This window comes from Cherax quadricarinatus, unplaced genomic scaffold, assembly GCF_038502225.1.
Source record: "Cherax quadricarinatus isolate ZL_2023a unplaced genomic scaffold, ASM3850222v1 Contig2124, whole genome shotgun sequence".
In the NCBI taxonomy this organism is placed as follows: Eukaryota; Metazoa; Arthropoda; class Malacostraca; order Decapoda; family Parastacidae; genus Cherax; species Cherax quadricarinatus.
In genome coordinates this window covers 55,900-62,128 of record NW_027197150.1, presented here as the reverse complement: position 1 = coordinate 62,128, position 6,229 = coordinate 55,900, and the positions used below count along the sequence as shown (strand labels likewise).

General features: G+C 42.4%; 1 long non-coding RNA gene across 1 annotated transcript; it reads right to left on the bottom strand.

Annotated features, from left to right (window-relative positions):
- Positions 1-1,057: 1,057 nt before the first annotated feature.
- Positions 1,058-4,385, bottom strand: LOC138851789 (uncharacterized). Its single transcript, XR_011391399.1, has 3 exons — positions 4,317-4,385; positions 2,165-2,312; positions 1,058-1,164 (listed from the first exon to the last, which is right to left on the bottom strand). It is a non-coding gene; the product is annotated as an uncharacterized lncRNA (long non-coding RNA).
- Positions 4,386-6,229: the final 1,844 nt, after the last annotated feature.

Genomic DNA, 6,229 nt, shown 5'->3' with positions numbered 1-6,229 from the left:
AGGACTTGTCACCCTGCTCCACCTCCTTAGTGAAGACTGGCACCAAGTCTGAGGACTCGTCACCCTGCTCCACCTCCTTAGTGAAGACTGGCACCAAGTCTGAGGACTCGTCACCCTGCTCCACCTCCTTAGTGAAGACTGGCACCAAGTCTGAGGACTCGTCACCCTGCTCCACTTCCTTAGTGAAGACTGGCACCAAGTCTGAGGACTCGTCACCCTGCTCCACCTCCTTAGTGAAGACTGGCACCAAGTCTGAGGACTCGTCACCCTGCTCCACCTCCTTAGTGAAGACTGGCACCAAGTCTGAGGACTCGTCACCCTGCTCCACCTCCTTAGTGAAGACTGGCACCAAGTCTGAGGACTCATCACCCTGCTCCACCTCCAACACCTTGCTGTCAGCATGCTGGCTTTATCATGAGTGACTTCAGCTCCTTAGTGAAGACTGGCACCAAGTCTGAGGACTCGTCACCCTGCTTCACCTCCAACACCTTGCTCTCAGCATGCTGGCTTTATCATGAGTGACTTCAGCTCCTTAGTGAAGACTGGCACCAAGTCTGAGGACTCGTCACCCTGCTTCACCTCCAACACCTTGCTGTCAGCATGCTGGCTTTATCATGAGTGACTTCAGCTCCTTAGTGAAGACTGGCACCAAGTCTGAGGACTCGTCACCCTGCTTCACCTCCAACACCTTGCTCTCAGCATGCTGGCTTTATCATGAGTGACTTCAGCTCCTTAGTGAAGACTGGCACCAAGTCTGAGGACTCGTCACCTTGCTCCACCTCCTTAGTGAAGACTGGCACCAAGTCTGAGGACTCGTCACCCTGCTCCATCTCCTTAGTGAAGACTGGCACCAAGTCTGAGGACTCGTCACCCTGCTCCACCTCCATAGTGAAGACTGGCACCATGTCTGAGGACTCGTCACCCTGCTCCACCTCCTTAGTGAAGACTGGCACCAAGTCTGAGAACTCGTCACCCTGCTCCACCTCCTTAGTGAATACTGGCCCCAAGTCTGAGGACTCGTCACCCTGCTCCACCTCCAACACCTTGCTGTCAGCATGCTGGCTTTATCATGAGTGACTTCAGCTCCCTAGTGAAGACTGGCACCAAGTCTGAGGACTCGTCACCCTGCTCCACCTCCAACACCTTGCTGTCAGCATACAAGGCCTGAATAAAGCAGTTGCGTCTCCATTACTAAAACTAGTAGAAAGTAACAGGCGAGAAAGAAGGCGTAAACACAGGATACACCATTGTATATCAAGGGTAGAATATACCGTCGAATATATTAAAACAATATGCAGTTTATGGCATTTTTATTTTAAAGACGTTTCATCCACCAAGGATTTGATAAATTCTCTGAAAAATTGATAAAGTTGCTGGTGGACGAAACGTCTCAATAAAATGCCATAAAACGCACATTATCTAAGATACGCCAGCGATTAAACTATTATTGTTGTTGTTACTGTAGTGAGAAATTACTGTTCGACAAACTTAGGATATTTCACAGCTAACCAAGAAACTAGATATATCTAAAACAAAATGCTTCGCTTTTGGACCATAAAGATTACCACCAATCGAAGTGTAGTTCAGTTTTTCTCTCAAGTTTGTGTGTTATGAATTATTGTATGTAGGGTGTTGTAAGGCAGTGTTTCCTTCCTGAGGTAGTGTAGGTGTAGGAGCTTTATCTTGTACTATTGTATGTAGGGTGTTGTAAGGCAGTGTTCCCTACCTGAGGTAGTGTAGGTGTAGGAGCTTTATCTTGTACTATTGTATGTAGGGTGTTGTAAGGCAGTGTTCCCTACCTGAGGTAGTGTAGGTGTAGGAGCTTTATCTTGTACTATTGTATGTAGGGTGTTGTAAGGCAGTGTTCCCTACCTGAGGTAGTGTAGGTGTAGGAGCTTTATCTTGTACTATTGTATGTAGGGTGTTGTAAGGCAGTGTTCCCTACCTGAGGTAGTGTAGGTGTAGGAGCTTTATCTTGTACTATTGTATGTAGGGTGTTGTAAGGCAGTGTTCCCTACCTGAGGTAGTGTAGGTGTAGGAGCTTTATCTTGTACTATTGTATGTAGGGTGTTGTAAGGCAGTGTTCCCTACCTGAGGTAGTGTAGGTGTAGGAGCTTTATCTTGTACTATTGTATGTAGGGTGTTGTAAGGCAGTGTTCCCTACCTGAGGTAGTGTAGGTGTAGGAGCTTTATCTTGTACTATAAGGGTGAAGTTGACCCAGCCATGACCAGCATCTGAGCTGCTCCACCAGCATGAGTACACACCCTCGTCTTCCTTCTTCACCGTCTTTACACGCAGACGAGGCCACAATCTGATTGTCATAAATAATATATACATATATATTATAGATGGGGTCCACCTCTGGTGTAAACTGTGGGACCCATAGCCTCGGAGAAGTGGATAAAAAGGCTTCAAGGAAGAATATGTGTGTGTGTGTGTAATATATATATATATATATATATATATATATATATATATATATATATATATATATATATATATATATAAAATATAGGGGGTGGTAGGAGAAAATTCTCAAACAGCTTCAGGGAGAACCTTGACTTTTCCCTGAAGCAAGTTTATTCTTTTCTCTGAGGATGAGGGTCCCCAGGACAGTTCTAGAGGTGGTACCTCCATATATATATATGTATATATATATATGTATATATATATATATATATATATATATATATATATATATATATATATATATATATATATATATATATATATATATATATATATATATATATATGCAAAACAACCACTCTGAAAGAATAGAGAAATTCCAAGCGCTTTCGTGACTACTCACATTATCAATGTGAGTAGTCACGAAAGCGCTTGGAATTTCTCTATTCTTTCAGAGTGGTTGTTTTGCATATTCTGAAATCACCTGTTTACTGTGATCTTATTGCATATATATATATATATATATATATATATATATATATATATATATATATATATATATATATATATATATATATATATATATATATATATATATATATATATATATATATATATATGTCGTGCCGAATATGTAAAACTGGTCAATTAGCAAGAACTCATTTAAAATTAGGTCCTTTCTAAAAATTTCTCTTATACGTTTAAAGATATATTTTTTTCATTAATGTTAATGTAAAAAATGTTAATTTTGCACCAAAAGAATCTTAGAAAACTTACCTAACCTTATTATAGCAAGAGCAATTTATTTTAGCCTAACCCAACTAAATATATTTTAGATTTGTTTACAGTAATTTAATACTAAACAAACATAGTGAAATATATTTTTTTCATTAGGTTCAGAATGATTTTGGCGAAATTATTGCATACACAAATTTTCGCTTGTCCTATATGGCAAGATGAACGTTGCTATTTAAGCCAAGATCGCAAGTTCTGCCTATTCGGCACGACATATATATATATATATATATATATATATAATGTCGTCCCAAATAAGTAAGACTTGCTATTTTGGCTTAATAACAATGCACTTCTTGCCAAATAGGGCAAGAGAAAAATGTGTATGCAATAATTTCTAAAAAATCATTCTGATTATTATTATTATTATTATTATTAAATATTCGCCGGTATTCTCCCGGCCCGGGCCTTGTCCAAGTGGTGGCCCGGCCTTGGCTCCCTTTTTAGGGAGTGTCTGAGACCTAAGTCTCCCATGGGGGGGGCACAAGTACCTCCTCATCTTTGGGACCAACTGTCCCCAGGCCTAGCCACAAGCTAGGCCTCTCTGGTCTGCCATCCCCGCCCCAAGGGGGCTAATGGGAATGACAATCTTATGAGCTAAAGGCTCGGGCTCAGGCACCTATCCTACCCTAGAAGGGTTAGGCATGGTGTCGATGAATCATTCTGAATCTAACGAAAAAAATATAATTCATTGTGTTTGTTTATTATTAAGTTATTGTAAGCTTATATAAATATATTTAGTTGGATTAGGCTAAATTAAACTGCGCTAGTTATAATGTTAGGTAAGTTTCCTAAGGTGCTTTTGGTACAAAATCATTAATTTTTATATCAACATAAATTAAAAAAAAATATATCTAAATGTAAAAGAGAAAATTTTGGAAAAGACTTAATTTTAGATGAGTTCTTGCTAATTGATCCTGTAAGATCAAAGAAAACATGAATGTTTTAATTTCAGTGATACGGTTTCGATAATCAATACAATGCCTCCATAACAGTTCTTTTGTATATACCATCGCTTTTAACGAACCCCTTAACATATGCAGTGTCGGGGGCGTGGCAGTGTTTGTCATTTTTGTTCCCATGGCGAATAAACTAATAGACATCTACTGACCTGTTAGCCATGACTTTGAGGCGTGGATTTTGGAGTTGGTCCAGCGGCACGTTGTTGAAGTACCAGGTACAAAATAAGCAGACTCTTGGATGTCACTACTGCCCGGCTCCGGCTGTCACTACTGCCCGGCTCCGGCTGTCACTACTGCCCGGCTCCGGCTGTCACTACTGCCCGGCTCCGGCTGTCACTACCGCCCGGCTCCGGCTGGGTTACAAGTATCTTTGGCAAGTTAAATCACCACCACCAGATGTAGACCAAACGAAATGTAAACTTTGCCAGATGGATTATTGTCACACCCTGCGTCATTATGTACTGGAGTGTGATAAAATTAATGAATTTAGAAACAACTCACTCAGAAGTGTTCAAGAAATGGCAAAGTATTTTATCCAGAGTGGTATATTGCAGACCATTCTGGAGAAATACCCTGACTTTGCTAGCTGTAAATAAAGCATTACCACATATGTGCATGTGTGTGTGTGTGTGTGTGTGTGTGTGTGTGTGTGTGCGTACTCACCTATTTGTACTCACCTATTTGTGGTTGCAGGGGTCGAGTCACAGCTCCTGGCCCCGCCTCTTCGCTGATTGCTACTAGGTCCTCTCTCTCCCTGCCCCATGAGCTCTATCATACCTCGCCTTAAAACTATGTATGGTTCCTGCCTCCACCACATCACTTTCTAGGCTATTCCATGGCCTGACTACTCTATGACTGAAGAAATACTTCCTAACATCCCTTTGATTCATCTGAGTCTTCAACTTCCAATTGTGACCTCTTGTGTCTGTGTCCCATCTCTGAAACATCCCGTCTTTGTCCACCTCGTCTATTCCACGCAGTATTTTATATGTTGTTATCATGTCTCCCCTGACCCTCCTGGCCTCCAGTGTCGTCAGGCCGATTTCCCTCAACCTTTCTTCATAGGACAATCCCCGTAGCTCTGGGACTAGTCTTGTTGCAAACCTTTGCACTTTCTCTAATTTCTTGACGTGCTTGACTAGGTGTGGATTCCAAACTGGTGCTGCATACTCCAGTATGGGCCTGACGTAGATGGTGTACAGAGTCTTAAACGAATCCTTACTGAGGTATCGGAACGCTATCCGTAGGTTTGCCAGGCGCCCATACGCTGCAGCAGTTATCTGATTGATGTGCGCCTCAGGAGATATGCTCGGTGTTATACTCACCCCCAGATCTTTTTCCTTGAGTGAGGTTTGCAGTCTTTGGCCATCTAAACTATATTGTGTCTGCAGTCTTCTTTGCCCTTCCCCAATCTTCATGACTTTGCATTTGGCAGGGTTAAATTCAAGGAGCCAGTTGCTGGACCAGGCTTGTAGCCTGTCCAGATCTCTTTGTAGTCCTGCCTGATCCTCGTCCGATTCGATTCTTCTCATTAACTTCACATCGTCTGCAAACAAGGACACTTCTGAGTCTATCCCTTCCGTTATGTCGTTCACGTATACCAAGAACAGCACAGGTCCTAGGACTGACCCCTGTGGAACCCCGCTTGTCACAGGCGCCCACTCTGACACCTCACATCGTCTGCAAACAAGGACACTTCTGAGTCTATCCCTTCCGTTATGTCGTTCACGTATACCAAGAACAGCACAGGTCCTAGGACTGACCCCTGTGGAACCCCGCTTGTCACAGGCGCCCACTCTGACACCTCGTCGCGTACCATGACTCGTTGTTGCCTCCCTATCAGATATTCTCTGATCCATTGCAGTGCCTTTCCTGTTATGTGTGCCTGGTCCTCTAGCTTTTGCAGTAACCTCTTGTGAGGAACTGTGTCGAAAGCCTTCTTGCAGTCCAAAAATATGCAGTCGATCCACCCCTCTCTCTCTTGTCTTACTTCTGTCACCTTGTCATAAAACTCTAGTAGGTTTGTGACACAGGATTTTCCTTCCCTGAAACCGTGCTGGTT